The following is a 14169-nucleotide window of genomic DNA, read 5'->3' as shown; positions in this document are numbered from 1 at the left end:
TGGCGTAAAAATGCTAAAGATGGCTTTAAGGGCTGTAGCTCAGGCAGGAGAGAGCTCCATGTTTGGCTCTAACACCCAGCCAAAAAACAACAAGGCTGCCCCGAGCCTTTTCCTGCTACCTCAGCTTGGTTTAATCATCTTGGTCACACAGTTCAGGTACACTTTACAAGGAGCTGAAAGAGCGGAAATTTAGGTTAGATATTAGGAAAGAATTCTTTCCTGTGAGGGTGCTGAGGCCCTGGCACAGGTTGCCCAGAGAAGCTGTGGCTGCCCCATCCCTGGCGGTGTTCAAGGCCAGGTTGGATGGGATTCTGAGCAACCTGGTCTGGTGGAAGGTGTCCCTGCCCACAGCAGATGGGTTTGGGACTAGATGATCTTTAAGGTCGCTTCCAATTCCTTAACATTCTATGATTTGAATCAGCTCAGAGCCAGCCTTCCTCCTTACAAAATCCAGAGCTCAGTGTGCAGGACAGCACCATTTCTCCCAGGAAGCCACACACTGGATTTCAGTTTGATGAGACACCCACGAAACTGAACACAAAGCCTGCCCTGCCACAAACCTCAATTTTTGTATTTCCTCAGCTAGTCCTGCCATGCTTAGGCTGGCTTCCTCAGCTGCGTGTCCCTCTACGTGAGAGATTCCCACTGTACATATTCCCCTGCAAAGAAACAGTCACCAATCTTCACACACCATCCCAGGCTGCTCTATCGCTGTACAACCCATCAAGGGAGGTGAAGGAGGGGGGTCAAAACTCTTGAGCTCAGGAAGAGTTAACACAGGGTGCTAGAGATAAGAAGGAAGGAGGGAAACAATGTTTCGTGGAGTCAGCTTTGAGGGCATGGAGAGTAGAAGGAGCTTTGCTGAAGGAAAGGACTTAGTAAGAAAGGTGGTTTAAAAAAGCAAAATAATGTAGAGTCTACTGTGGTGCTACACAGTGCTGGTAATGTTCTGGGAATCAGGAGCTGCCAATAGTACCTGACCTCCTGGAAAATGCATCTGAGCTGCTACTGAAGCTTGAGAAACATGAGTGAGACCTCCCAGTCATACCAGTGCAGAGAGTTTGCCCAAGTTTTAACACACCCAGTTGCATCTCACCAGCTTTCACTCATGGTAGGCACACTCAAGATACACTGAGCCTATTAATTATCTAATGACTCACCACCTGAGGGGGAAAAAAATAAAAGGATATTTTTCCATACTTTTCTTACATTGGTTTCTACTGAACTAGATTATAATACTTAATGCTAACAAAAAAAGTGTCAGAGAAATATGATTTTGGGTTGAACAAAATTTCATCTTGGAAATTGCTACTGAACATTTGGCAAACAGCAAGTGAAGAACACAGCTTGGATTGTACATTGCACCTCCCAGAGATGCAATAAAAGTGATTCACTCTTAAGATAAAATGGGGTCACCTGTACAGCAAAAAACTCAGTTCACTCTAAGCAGAGGTTAAGTTTATATTCATAAAAGTAATGGGTAAGCCTTGATATATAAGCAGTCTTCTAATATGAGAATAAACAAAAATAGTGTATGATTCTCACTGCTGGAGCTCAGTAGAAAGATTATTGGCACTACTTGGAGAGCAGCAGAACTCCCACAGTGAAAGTAATGTATTGAGTCACTGCAAGTTGCTCTGTGCCGGTCTCTCTACAAACTCTGGGGATGGAGACACAACTGACAGAAACATCTGGAGCACAAAAGGCAGCAAGAACTTCCCCAATTACTTCCCCTACGACATTTTATGCAGAAGTGTCTGCTAGCAGCTTGCTGTACACATTCCTAGATGGCATATTTGCCACAAACTCAAGGAGTTCCCGGTTGCTCTTTGAGCAGGATGATTCAGGACCTTCATGGGAGAGATTCTCCAGTTAGCAGCAGAAATCTCGGAGTCTCCTACTATGCTACAGACGCATGAGCAAGAATCCCACGCTGCTGTTTTTGAGTCTCAGATTAAAGAACACTCATGTTTGCACCAAACCATTCTGACAGATGCAAATGCCCTTGAAACATCAAAGGACCTGGAAACACACTTGAAAGCTTGGCCTTGCCCAGCCTGCACAGTGGAACCATTTGTGAGCACAGCTGTTGTCACGTTACCTGTACCCATCCCGAGCACAGTTAAGCTACAGCAGATAAGGATGAACAATATTCAGCAAACTGAACTGTGACAAACTGTCCTGCCCTGCAGAGAGGGCCTCCAAAGTTATCCTGTCTGAGGCAAACACATAATATAACCTCTTTCACAGCCAGATCAAGTTCCACCTTGAAAATTGTCAGATTTCTGGTAGCTGTCAGAGCCCCACAGAATATAAAGCTGGAGCATTTTAGCACTGTGGGATAATTGACAAGCTAAACACCGATATATACCCAGCCAGAAATATACTGGCAAAATCCTGCTTTTGTACAATAGATAAACTACATCCTATGCAACTAAAAAGAAATGCTAAAATACCCATAAACTTGCAGTTGTATATCATTCCATGGTAGTGACAGCACAATGTCATCAGCCTTAACAACAGCAGAAAACTGTGTCATGCTCTGCCTTCAATATTGCACCACCAATTGAGAGAACAATAAAAAATTGTTGGATTCAGAATCCCATGAGATAGCAACCACAACAACAAAATCACACATTTATCCTTGTGTTGTGCCCTCAGAATGCAGGCTTTCAGCCTTAGCTCCCCATACCAGTTTTAATTACCTTATGACTCCAGCACTGAGATTTGTTTGAAAAAGTGATGAGATTTGTATCATAATGAAAAATACTTGGCAATACTGTAACAGTGATGGAACTTTGTATTGAAAACTGCATCTAAAGAAAGAAAAAAGAAAATCCATCCAAAAGGGATGTAGGGATGTGTGTGGGAAAAACAGGTTTTGGTACAACCCTCCCCTAACCCAGCTTCTCAGGGAACAAACCATTTTTTTCTTGGAAATTTAACTGGTATCCTTAGATCGAAGAAGCTACAATGAGACAAGTTTGCTATTGGAAGCAAAAAGTATCAGATATAAATAAAATGTTATAAGAAATGTAAATGTGGGAAAACACCAGCGGGGACCCCTTCCCTCTCCCTTGTGGAAAAATAGCTTCACACACCCAAAGCCACAGGAATTGTGTGGGTGCTGAATAGGAAGGTACTAATGCAAACACACGGAAAACTTGTTGTTACTCATGGTCTAAGGCTTGTGTGGCCAACCAGCACAGGTTTATTGTGCACATCACAACATTTTCTGTTTCTCATACAGTCCCACTTCCTAGAATCATGTGGTTATGTGAGAGTTTTGGCTTACAATTAAGAAAAAATGGATGTATGGCCTTTAATGGGCGTGGAAAAGGCCTGAAAAACTAAGTATGACTCAAAAATTAGATCTCGCTGTCTGGGTTTATCTTAATTTCTTAATCCTAAACCTTAATTTGTGACTAAGGAAAGGAAGGGCAACTCCCCCTCCCCTCTCTGCCTGATCCCTGTTTTTTCAAAGGTTGGGACTGATGACAGTGCAGAATATTTAGGTCTGATACAGTGAGCTACATGAGCTACCAGAAACTAAAAAAAGGGCAGTGAAATACACTGTGATATAATTGGGTTAACAAAGATGAATGATCAAATTTGTCAGGCCCAATGTAGATATTTGCAGATATTCTGCAAAGTTCATTTATTTATATTCCATTCCTTAAAAGAAAAATGCCTTCTGCTGCTGACTGTACAAACTATCCCGCACCACCTGGAATCAGTTCTTAATAAATTTCAACTAAGACTTGATGTGGAACCCTGAAAATCCAGAACAGACCAATTTACTATGCATCCAGGTTGCTGCCAACATCTCTCTCGTGCCAGTGCACACATGACCATGTATGAGCCATCCCAGGGAGTTGTCGAGCCAAAAAAAAACAACCCAGGAGCAGAGTGATGTGAGCAGCCATAAAGGTGTGACACAGGAGAAAAGGTAAGTAAGTAAAGATAAACCTGACAGCTCCCTGCAGCAGTTGTATATGGAATCACAGAATGGTTCAGGTTGGAAGGATCTTTAAAGACCATCTCTTTCCAATCCCTTGCCACAGGAAGGGCCCCCTTCCGCTATCCCAGGTTGCTCAGAGCCACATCCAGCCTGGCCTAGGACACTTCCAGGGATGGGGCAGCCACAGCTGCTCTGGGCAACCTGTGCCAGGGCCTCACCACCCTCACAGGGAACAATTTCTTCCCAATGTAAACCTCTCTGACAGTGTGAAGCCATTGCCCCTTGTCCTGTCACTCCAGGCCCTTGTCAAGAGTCTCTCTCCATCTTTCCTGTGGGCTCCCTTCAGGCACTGCAAGGCCACAGTGAGGTCACCCCAAATCCTTCTCTTCTCCAGGCTGAACAATCCCAGTTCCCTCAGCCTTTCCTCACAGCAGAGCTGCTTCCCCCCTCAGACCATCCTGGTGACCTCCTCTGGACTGGCTCCAGCAGGTCCATGTCCTCCCTGTGCTGACCTCAGAGCAGCTGTACAAGCTGCATGAGAGGACAAGAACACTGGGCTGGGCAGCAAAGCAGGAGCAGGAAAGCAGAAACCTGGACTTAGCCCTGTGTTCTGGTGAAACCACACCCAGGATCCACAGGCCAGTCCCTGACGCTCCAGCGTAGGTGTCTCTCCATGTGTGACTGCCAAGCACTCCACACACAGAGCCAGGTGCTCCCTCGGCAGCCCACACACACCAACAGCAGCAGAGCAGGGGGGTTTTACACCCTCAGTCCTGGCCCTCTGCTAGGAACATGCCTGCTGCCCTCCCAGGTGAGAAGTGGGCACCAGGGAACCAGGATATTCTAATTGGATTTACAACCATTTCCAAATGAGCCATTGTTTTTATGGTTTAATGTTTCCTTGTCTCATTATTGCCGCTGACTGCTGTTCTGGTGAACCCACAGCCAGCCTTCTCCCTGTAGGAAAAGGCTGGCTCTGAGGGGATATTGCATGAAATTGAGATGAATTAGGAGACAGCCCCTGTGAGCAACTCTGAAAACAAGTAACATGAAGGAGATCCTAGGAAAAGCCCTGGAAACCTCCTCAAACCTGCAAAGTCTAGCATGGAAACACTCCAAAGGGAAGGGGAAGGGAAGACATTCTTGTGACCTTGTCTTTCAGCTCAAGCTATGAAAAGTTGTATAAATCAGCGGTTTAAATGCTGTAACTGATATACATCAATCTCAGAAAATGCTTTTTATAACCAGCTTTACCAATTACTACAACCTTATTTCAAAGTTTATAGTAGTAATTACAGTAGTTACATAGATGTTTAGTTAAGATTTAGCATTAGTTCCTAATACTGTCATTAACACAGCATATGATAAAAATTTAAAAAGAAAAAGTAGAGCCCTGCAGGTAGAATCTTAAAAAAAAATTAAGAAACAGCACACACAGATGAACAATACTGATATTCCCTATTTCAGTATTATTTCCCCTTCTTTGTCAATGGGCAAAAATTATGTCCACGTACTTTCATGTGCAGTACACCTCCAAGTGTAGATTACTTTAAAGCATTAACTTTATACCAGCTCAGAAATATCACAAGCATTTCTATGATGCATTAATTAAAATATTTTTCCCACTTTAATAATTAAACAAGTTTCAATGCATAAGGAACTATTAGAGATATTTTAATCCTTCCCTCCTCCATTTTAATTTTTCTGTATACGAATGAGGGGGCAGAGTCTGCTTCCCACCACCACCCTTCTAGATTTCCTAAAATAGCAGTCCTTGATGGCTGCATGGCTCTTCAGATATTAGCTGAGCAATCAGGATCCTAAGATTGCCCTTTGGTAGTCTTTGAAGACATCAACTCTGACTCTTCTCGACTGGCCTACGGCTTTCCTTTTCCTCAGCCCTGTGGCATGTAAAACCACATCTCTCTTTCCCCTCCCAAGTCCCACCTTATCAGATGGCGATGACGAGGCGTAAAATAAGGTCTGTGTGCCTCAAATTCACCCCAAGCTCCTGACTTCAGTGTGCTGGTGAGAAATTAGAGGATGAGGCAACTTAACAGTGGCCATGAGTAACACTGGAAAATCGAGCTGATACAATTTCCTTCACCTCTTTTATGACACGGTCACAAAACGACAGCTCTGGCTGAGGAATGCAAAGTCCTCGAGTCCCCTGGCCTACGCAGGCGTGCATGGTATATTCTAATTGGACTGGTGCATACTTTCCCATCCATGAGAGACTTCCCATGGGAAGCCATAGGCACCAGGCAAATGAAATCAGAGACTTGGCTCCTTTGCCTTCCCATTACCTGCAACGCGCTTTGATCAGCGGGGCATAAATAAACACAAAAATGTCCCATCTCTGCCAAGGTCAGTGAGATGTAGCAGAGTTCTGCCAGTGCAGCCTCACAGGCAGCTCTCAGCTGTACCTTCTGACACTGCCCAACCTCACCTAAACGAGTTCGTTGGACTTGGCACGGGGCAAAATGCTTTGCTGTGCTTAAAAATCACGACATAACAGCAAAGAGTACAATGTGGTGTGACCACTGTAGTTTGGGAAAGCTAAGAGCAACAGAGCGCCTCAAGGGGAAGGGTTGGGATTGCCAGTGGACCATGCCCAAAAAGGAGGGAAGAGCCAGAGCTCTCCTTCTTGGAGTCCTCTTCCCAAACACCTTCCTGTATGGAAAATTTGGTCTTACCTCTGCCAGATTGATGCACCTGAGGAACACAGCTTTCAGCACAGATGTTTGCTGCCTGTTACTGAAGCCAGCACCTCACCTTTTCCATGTGTGCCAGTGAATTAGGAGGTACAGCAATTACAGCTATACCCACAGAAGGACACACAGCATGGCTGCTTTTGATGCAAACATGGGCAACACCCCATTTTGCCTATTCCTGCACTTGCCCTAACAGAAGGTGACAAAGATGCACCCTGCTGTTTTAAGTCTTGCCTCTCCTCACAGCTATGGCCTATGAGCAGTTAAACACGGGTGCAGAAATTTCAAGCCAGCGGGGCCCACAAAGGATAGCTGTTATCACCAGTAACATAATCCAGGCTGGAAGAACACACATTAGGATACTGGGAGCTCTCCTTCCTTCAGTGCCCTGCTGCAGCCATTCATTAAAAGGAATCTCTACAGAAGACTTAGATTGTAACTAGTTTTTGGGCATTTTTAAGGCAACCAAGAATGGTGCCCTCATCCAGCAGAATTTCCAGTTCCTAATTCTAGCTGTTCGCAGCAGTTTCTGCCTGTCTGAGGGTCATCGGTGCAGCTGGGGTAATAGTACCTCCTACCTCACAGCCATACTCTGAGGATTAGGCAGGGAGTGGCTGCTCAGCGTACTGAATATGCAAAGCCCTGTTATAAACCCCGTATCTGATTGCAACCATAAGCAAAGTCTTATTTAAGCAATCCCTTCCCCAACAAAAATATATCAACTGCTCACTCTGTTCTTTCCTTCCGTGTCTTTTTGCCTCCAAGTTCTTCCAGATAACAAAACACATTACTAAGATGTTTTCCTTTTGTGCTGTAAAGTTGTTTACTACAAATAATAGAGATCTTTCACACAATGTAGTTGTTTTGGCTCATTCTGGTATCACACTGTATCAAATTGTACTGGAGGGATCTCACTGCCCAGTCAGTGAAAGCCCCACTCCCATAACCTCACACATGTCAGATATTCACAGTTGTCTATTTCTCACTGTGCCAACATTCAGGGTAGACCCTTTCTCCAATTCTATCAATTTTATGAACTTGGGACATATAGCATCAGGTATTTCTTGCTCCCACTAAACACAAAACTGTATTTCTCTACCAAAACATAGTTTAAAACCAAGCTGGTGTTCTTGTACATGCTTTCCTTGACACTTCTGTATTTGTCTCCCACATCAGTTAATACCTTTTTTCCCCTTTCAGTGCACTTTCTTCACTCTTTTAGCAGTCACAACAAAACCTTTTACAATGCCACCTTTTAAATTAAGCTTTCAAAGGCAAAATCCTAGTAAAACACAATTATAATACATTTCAGGGTAGATTTGCTTCCATACTGCCTCACTGAACATGAGATTTCTGACCATGCCAGTTTTCACTGCACACGCAAGGCAATGCATCTCGCCTTTTCTTGTTCTGGTCTCTTCTAAAGCCATTTTGCTAGAACTACCAGAGCCAGAATCAATCCATCTTTTCCCTTTTACACTTGGATGTGTATTTTCATGTCTGATATCAACGCTATCACACCCTCAGCAGCTGGATAGGTAAAAATGACACTGGTATGGAATGAAGGAAAAATGTCTGTGGTGTGTCTGGTACAACTCAGACACTGGGCAACTCAGCTGTCGTGATTCTTCTATAGACACAGACACAATTTTTAGCTGCTTTTCATGGCCCTGACCCTCCCTTGTGACAGAGCACACACTACAATGACATAATTTGCATGCCTGGCCTTGCTCTTCCAGGATAAGGCACATTTCATTGCTCCAGCATACCTCCAAATTGCTCACCTTCCTCTCTCTCCCCTCTCCGAAATGAAACAGCTCAGTTTACTCATTGTGCAGGGGCAGGAAGACAAGGTGAACTGTAGGAGTGGTGTCAGAGGACAACTGCCTTCCCAGATGGCACCAAAACAAGCAGTGTTCACCCCGTGCCTACAGCAACACCTTACAGCTTCCCTTTCAGCCTTCCCCACGATGCCCTGACAGAACATTCCCTCTTCCCAGCTGTGCCCAGGGATGAGAAGAGAGTGACAGTGCAGTCATGTATTTCCCATACACAGCACCAGTAGTTATTAAGAAATTACTGGGTGACTTGAGGGGCAAACCCATCTCCCTCAATCACTTGCACACTTAAGAAAACATGCCACAACCCATAATTTGCTGTAAAAATAGTGGGATAGTCCCACTTCCTTTTGCCTGTCTCCCCACAGCATTCTCTCTCTGCCCCAGGGCTTGTCACAGCATAGAGCCATGACAGGGTTGTGTGTTGTACTGCAGCCTTGCCAGTGCTATTCCCACTGCCCATCCTGGGATTCTGCTTGCCTATACCTGGGACATGCCTTTCCAGGAGAAAACACCTTGCCTAGGAGTTGGACTTCATTGATCCTTGTGGGTGCCTTCCAACTCAGGATATTCTACAGTCTTGTGGGCAGGGGTGGAGAAAGGAGAGAAAAGTGCATCATTCTCAAAGCACTCTATCAGCTCTGTTGTATCTGGACTCAAGCCTGAAACATCTTCATGTGCAAAGCAAGTCACAGAAGAAGAGAACTAACAATGAGAAGGGTTACTTGAGCCATACCAACCATCAGGACTGAATCCTCACTGTTCTAAATACTGTGCACTGAGACACTGTTCCTGTCCTGCAGAGCTGGCAGCATACTCAGAACATCCCTGCTCCCCTAAATCCAGCAACAGAACAGAAACAGATACACACTGCACCTTCTCAACTTCACAAGCAGCCTGGCAGCCCTCACCTGTAAAACCAGACAGCGATCTCAGAGTACCTCAGAAAGGAAAGTGACTCAAATGTTGCAGCTGGATTACATTTCACAGGTCTAGAGTTACCCTTGGTCGCCTGCACTACGGAATACCTACAGCAAAACTTCTGCATCTAAACTCAGGCTTAATACAAGGATTTTGTCTGGAGCCCAGACCCACTAAAGATATCTGCTGCTACAGTAGCAGAGCTTTTCTAGGCACTGGTATGGCATCTTTTCTTTTGCTGTGAAAGCTATACTCTTCCCATGTACTCTTTCCAAGTTTCCACGAGCCTCTCATCACAGGACAGCAATCTGTAGTGAAGATTTAAGGGCCCAGGTAAGAGTTAAGGTATTCAAACAATTTGTGTAGGCATTTTTGATCATTACACCTGTAAATGTGAGTGTAAACACACATACCACATAGCTTACACATCTTGATTTTTTGCAGCTGCCCAGCAAGGTCATGGGCAAAGCATCTTCTACTCATCCCACTAGTGGCCTTTGTGTTAGCTTAATGCTGCTTTGTGCATCAATTTCTATTACCAAGTGAATATGCAAGTGTAGCCATGGCAGCCACTTTGTGGCAGATGGGAACAGGGACCATGTCCAACTAGTTACAGGTCTGCTTGTAACTCACACTTGCGTCCCCTGATTATCCCTGGGCTTCCACAACCTGAACAGATTCATAAACTCTACTGCTGGATTTGTTGACGAAGCAGGAGCTGTCCCTCCCCTCTCCTCCTCCAGTCACACCCTGTGCAAGGCTGGGTCTGCTACCAGTGCACACCTCCGCTCTGCCCATGGAGGGGATCACCCAGCTCGTGGGTCCCACTGGGCACCACCCCAGCCTGGCCCAGGTAAAGGTTTGCGACTTTCTGTGTATGATCAGCACCAGGAACCCCAGTGCTTAATGACTCTGAGCACCAGCGAGGCCATGGGCAGTGAACCTCACACACTGAGCCCCTGCCTGCACCTGGGTGTTCAATTTGAGATCACAAAAAGGTGGCTTGGTGTCCAAATGTCACACACTTCTCCGTGACACTGAAAATAGGATATGTTTTCAGGAAGGGAATTTATGGCCAGCTCTGCTTCAATGCAGTATTCTCCCGGCAGCAGGGTCCTGTGCTTCCTCCCACCTCAGTTCCTTCCTTGTGTGCTATCCTATTACAGTTTCTTCAGCCACTCCTCCTCAACCTCTCCCAGCATCAGAACATCCTCTATTTTGTACACATTTACATATGTGTCTGTTTATCTACATAAATTTGTATACGTCATGATAATAACTTTCCCTCTTCTAAATTTTTTCCACTATCAAAACCAATAGCCCTCCCCCTGACCTTGCACTGAACTTGTACTAAAGTCATGGGAATTTCTTCTTTGACTTCATCTCACTTTTAATCCAACCCCCCTAACATGAGGTCAAAACAAGTCCCCACCACAGGCTCTGTTCCTCATCCTGCAGTGTTCTGCATGGGACTTGAAGGAATGGTGTTTCAAATAATAAATGGGGAATGGGTTTTGTCTCAGCAAATCAATTCTACTGAAAGAGCAAGGAAGCTGGAGTCCCTTGTTAATGGAAGAGACAAGATTAATGAAGCTTTCCCAAAAGGGCACCCCACCTTGCTCAGCACTGAGCACCACTGAGAACTCACATGTAGAATGCATGAATGCATTAACTTGGAACTTTTCTGCACCACTGAACCTTTCATAGGTGGCAGCGTGTCACAGCCAAGGCTTAGACCTCCTTTTCTTACATTAAATGCGCTTTCCCACACAACAAATTTCAACACACATTTCTTGACCAAAGACATAAAAGCCGCTGATCTAAACCCAGTCCTGGTTAAACCCAGTTCTCCCAAGCCATGCAACAGAGTTAACCTGCACTACTGAGTAAATCAGGGCAGCTGCTCTCACACATATGCTGCAGAGGGAAGGCGAAAAGATACATCACCTTCCATGAAGATTTAAGGTAAGGTGTGCTTGTGACAACTCTTAGTTTCACCAACTCTTCAGCTTGCCAAAAGGAGTTCCATCCTCTGCTCTTTCTCTTCTGGTGGCATAGGTTTATGTGTGGTCTCACAACAAACCGCAACAGGGAACCAGCAGGGATGACAACAGGCAGGCACGACGGCTTCTTTCAACAGCAGTGCCAGTTGAGAGGATTTGTGCAACCACAGCCTGTTTATCCAAGCCCAGAAATGTAGGAACTAAATGTGTGATTCCCTCTGGCACCTAATCCTGCTGTTGGAAGAAGTGGTCCCTCACCATGTTTCTCATGCCCAGTGTCATGCTACACTTCTTCAGCAATCTCTCTGGCTGATCCAACTTCCGTATTTTTTTGTTTAGGGAAGGGGGTTAACATTCAGTTGGAGCAGTGACTGGACTGATTTGAGGCCACTGGGTCACTAGAGCCGACCCTAGGGAAGCAGCAGGAGCTTGCAGTCACGACTGGATGAGAACTGGATCGTTCCTTCAGCAGCAGCCTGTTGTTCTGCTGGGCTGCTCATCAAGTGAAGCCCAACTCCAAGCAACACAAGTTATTCAATCACAATTCCTGGGAAGCCCTGCCTGGCCACAAACATCAGGCCAAGCACCCTCCACTGCTGCTCTAAACCACACCGATCACGTAGACTCCAGCTCCACAGCTGCCTCTTCCCAGAAGGAAGAGGTCAGCACAGCTAACAGCCATGGACTTGCAGTACAGCAGGCCATCTTTTAGCTGGAACGTGTCATTCTGGCAGCAACAGGCTCCGTCATCTGGCAGGAAAACTTGCATCAAGACTTCATGGTTAGGAGCCAGGCCGAACAGATGGAGATAAGAAATTAGCGAGGGTAATCAGCCATTGGAATAATTTACCTGGGGAACCAGTGCAGCCTATCACTTGATATCTTGAAATCAAGACTGGGTACTTTTCTAGTAGAATTTGGGATTCGATGCAGTGATAACCAGCTGGGAATGTAAATACCTGCCAGGGGTCAGGTGAAGGTATCTGTCTCCAATTGGCTGATACTCTGAGCATCAACTATGTGATTACCTCAGGAAAGAGGGAAATAACCTCTCTGTAGAGCCCAAGTGCCAAAACAATACAGCACAACTGCATTTGCACTGAAGCCACTTCTGAGTACTTCATTAAAAGATTCAACGGGAGTTCAGTGAGGAGCTGCAAAGCGGAAAGGAATTGCAAAACTTCCCAGGCATGACTACTGAAATAAACTAGCTGTGGATAATTTAGCCAAACAGTAACTAAGCAAACAACATCAACTGGAAAGATACCAGATGACGGAAAGCACAGTAAACTTTTAGAATCAAACATCCTTGGAAAAAAATGTGATTCCAATTAAGAATTTGAAATCCCTTGCGGGCTGTTTCTTAAATTTTGCCTGGAATGACTATGGAGAGTGAATGTTATATGAATACAAACTAATTAAATAAAACAGCCCACTTTAAACAAGACTCCAAAGTAGAATACATTAAAGAGAAAAAAAGAAGGAAAAAAACATCAAAAACTACAGCATAATTTGGCTCTTTCCTGCTATAAAGCACATGAAATAAGTGAACCATAAGAAAGGATAAGACTCAACAGAACAAGCGCAATAACATCCATCTAAAGTTAGCAGGATGAAATGGAAAAAAAAAAAAAAAAAGGCCCATGGAACAGACTCTTACCATCAAAATCTATCAGGATGCACAAGAGGTTCCCAGAGGAAGTATTTGTGTCCCACTATTTCAGAGAACAGGAGCACCAATCTCAAGCCCAGTCGCCTGCTGTCACGAGTGACTGGACCGTACAACCCCACTGAGATTTAGCCAGACCATGAGGCTGCTATACAGGCAGGATGGGACAAATGCCACCCTCAAAGCACCAGCTGGCAAAACGAGGTTCTACACAGAAGCCAGCTGAGCTGCTCCTAACATTAACAAAAACTAAGAAGAGTTCAGATTTGTTACAACTTCAAGCCTGATTTACGGATCCCTCCTCCTCGTCCAATTCAGGTGCAATTCTGAAATCTGGGTCACCCATACATTATTCCTCCAAACCAAGCCACCTCCCTCAGGTGCAACCCTTTAAAAGGACTCTGCCCTTATCCAAGCCATCTCCAAGTCGTTTAGGTTATGAGAAACTCCAAAACACCAAGGAATCAGGTCACAAAACTTCCAACAACACATTACACATGTGGCTTGGTCCAGGAGGAACAGGCACCCAGCTCCAGAAGCCAGCATTGGCATTCACATCCAGCAGCACCCTGGTAAAATCTGCAACAAGTCAACACTGATGAGCTGAGCTCAGATCTCTGACCCCATAATTCCTACCAGGTTTGATGCAGTCTTAGCCAATATCTGGGAATAAACGAAGCATCAAGCAAGGACAAACATGGGTGCTGGGAGGACGATGGGTCAGGTGAGAGCCGTGGGAGCTCGGATTCCCCCCCTGGCAGGCTGGTTGTGGCGCTGGGGTTGCCATCAGAGCTGCTGCGGTGGCCGGGGCTGCAGGAAGGAGGCAGGAAGCGAGCAGCAGGCAGGGATCTCGCCTTTCGTTCCTCTGCCTTCCCTCCGTGACAGGCCATAAAAGTCACGAGGCAAGGAAGAAAACAAGGAGGTGTCCAGAGTTCAAGCACAGCCCCTCCGCGACTCCCGGGCCGCAGCTCCCGGCGGGAGCTGAAAACCCGGCGAACACCGTGGGATCTCGCTCCTGCGTGGGAGGCACCATTTCTGCGGGAAGAGGCTCCTGCTGCCGCTT

General features: G+C 45.5%; 1 protein-coding gene across 2 annotated transcripts in view; it reads right to left on the bottom strand.

Moving 5' to 3' along the window:
* ARHGEF5 (Rho guanine nucleotide exchange factor 5) overlaps nucleotides 1-14163 on the bottom strand; it is a 33084-nt gene extending 18921 nt beyond the window's left edge. For both annotated transcript variants that reach the window (XM_017740585.1, XM_017740586.1), the window contains exon 1: nucleotides 13743-14163. The gene's annotated coding sequence lies outside the window, so the exon portion shown is untranslated. The remainder of the gene's footprint in view (nucleotides 1-13742) is intronic.
* Nucleotides 14164-14169: the final 6 nt, after the last annotated feature.

This window comes from Corvus brachyrhynchos, unplaced genomic scaffold (assembly GCF_000691975.1).
Source record: "Corvus brachyrhynchos isolate BGI_N302 unplaced genomic scaffold, ASM69197v1 scaffold317, whole genome shotgun sequence".
In the NCBI taxonomy this organism is placed as follows: Eukaryota; Metazoa; Chordata; class Aves; order Passeriformes; family Corvidae; genus Corvus; species Corvus brachyrhynchos.
Note: the sequence above shows the minus strand (reverse complement) of the source record. Positions and strands in the feature narration are given on the sequence as shown.